Genomic DNA, 2,450 nt, shown 5'->3' on the forward strand with positions numbered 1-2,450 from the left:
ACAAGCAGGCCTGGAGTGGCACAGGCAGACCTGGCAAGGCTGGAGGGGCTTAGGCAGGCTTGGGGAGGCTTGAGGTTCACAGACAGCCCTGGGTATTGGTCAGTGTGAGGACGTAATCCTGGAGGGAGCCCATACATTCTAGGCTCAATTGTGTATGCATCAATGAATGCTGTGTACAGGATTTAAATGGCCAGCAGCCAGCAAGACATGGCTGTGCCGCCCAAGCACTGCGGTCCCTGGGAATCTGCACAGGGGCCGCAGAAAAGGTCATTGCGAGCTGCATACGGCCCGCGGGCCAGAGGTTCCCCACCTCTGCTATAGATGAAAGAGGCACCTTCAGGTATTTGGAAATTGTACTAAAGGATGAACCAGACTTGTGCAAGTCCACAATTCTCTTCCTGAGATCTTGGCTGTTTTTTTTTTGCTTTCCCATGATGCCACAGAAGGCTGAAATTCCCTTGTAACTGGTGCTAATGTGACACCCTGGCCTGTCAGGTCGTCACAGGGTATTGGCAATCTGCCCTTCTGCACAGTATCCACATCCTCCTTGGTTACGGGTCCCTGGCCTTTGGTGTTGCTAAGAACAAGCTAATCAAAATCCTAGGAACACTCTGTACCACACCCACCAGAAACACCAATGGGCAGCCTGAAAGAAATAGGGCCGCCCACTTGGGGGGTTGGTTGGGGAGGGTCAGGAGAGTCTGTAGAGAGAGGAGTAGCGTTGGAGGAGGTTGGGAGCAGGGCTCCTTGAGACTACTAGGTGGCAGACGTTGGTCTGGGCCTGGTAGGAGCTGGAACCCCGGTCGCAGGGGATCGTGACAAGGGGCACGGAACTGCCAAGGAGGGCAGCCGGCGGCCTTGTACCATCTCCGGGCAGGGGCCAGGGCACGACGGGGTACGTGGACCCTAGGTCAGGAAGTAGCTTCAGGCGTCCTGGCAATTTACCCAACGAGGACGGAGTCTACAAGATCCGTTCTCCACCCGCTCCAAAATCGGGGTACTAGCGCAACGAGGGGGATAGGACTTTCCCAATCCGCAGTCCAGAAAATCCCAAGTGTGAACCCTGAGAGCAAGCTCACCCAGTTGGCCATACTGGTGAGCGGGACTCGACTAGTTCTACACTACAGGGGCCAATCAGTAGAAGAATGCCAAGGAAAAGGTCACAGGCTAACAAGCAACACCAACAGGCATGGGATCCATGCGTGCTCCCTCCCTGCTGCAGCTGTGCTCAGAACTTTAGTTTACAAGTTGTCGGTGTCAGCGTTATTGGACCGAGTGAGTGCGCAGTGACCCTGACCTCCCTAACGGTATCCCTCTGCCAGCATCAACGAGCCCCAGGGCATTTCCCCCCTATCCACGGAGGGGTTAAACACCCGGCTGCCATCCCATCGCCACCGGGTGCTCCCAACGGCAGTGGTGGTACTCCACCTTACCACACACCGTTGGTGGCGTCACGAACTTTACATGTACAGTCCCCTGTAAATTCCCCCCCTTTTCATTTCGAGCGGCCGCACGACCCCCGGGTCTGGAGAACCCGTCGAGCCACCGCGGATCCGGATCCGAGCAGTTCCGGCTGCTGACGTTGGGGCGACACACTAACATGTATGAATATATCACTATGTTAAAATGTCCACCCCCTTACTCCCTAAACATCTTTTAAAACTTTGTGGAGGAAAGATGTGAACTATATAGCTAAAAAAAAAGGAAGAAAAAAATAAAACAACTCAAAAAATAGAGACACAACCAGGCTGAATCGCTGTTTCTAGCCCCACCCTGTAAACACGCAAATTATATATTAATAGTTTTAAAAAAGGGGGGGAGATGGTCTGGTCCTGAACTAGTTAATCGTATACGAAGTTTGTAAAGTACAATCCGTTAACTGGTCCTTTAGGCTATGTTCACACGTTGCGTTTTTTGCATGTTTTATTCAAATTTAAGCTGCTTTTTACAGAACTAGAAAAAGTGATTATATACTATTAATCTCATGCACACCATTGCTTTTTCTACTGTCTGAAATGGATAATAGCTGCTTGTGAATAAGCAGTGTCAGTTCTATCAGCATTTTTGCAGCTCTTTTTACCCTTGAAAGTTGAAAGTACAAAAACACAGCTGTGTATTTCAGCTTTTCTAGTCAATGAAACTAACTTTATTTAAACATGTACTGTAGACAAAGGAGACACCAAAAACGCAGCAAAGCCAGCTTTTTAAAGTAGCTTTGCCAAGAAAGCAGATTTTACTGCAGAAAAAAAACAGCAAAAAGCAACGTGTGAACATTGCCTAGAGTGGCTGTCTTTCCCACAATTGTCTTGATACTTTATTTACACTGGCAATGTGCAAAAAATAGAAACTGTGAGGAAGCGGCTGTGCAGCGGGTAGCCAGTCCATCCTCCAGCCCCCCGGGACACGCCGGTGTGTCACCCCCGCCCCCACCTCTCCGGTACACATGACCG

The sequence above is a fragment of the Anomaloglossus baeobatrachus genome, chromosome 1 (genome assembly GCF_048569485.1).
Source record: "Anomaloglossus baeobatrachus isolate aAnoBae1 chromosome 1, aAnoBae1.hap1, whole genome shotgun sequence".
NCBI lineage: Eukaryota > Metazoa > Chordata > Amphibia > Anura > Aromobatidae > Anomaloglossus > Anomaloglossus baeobatrachus.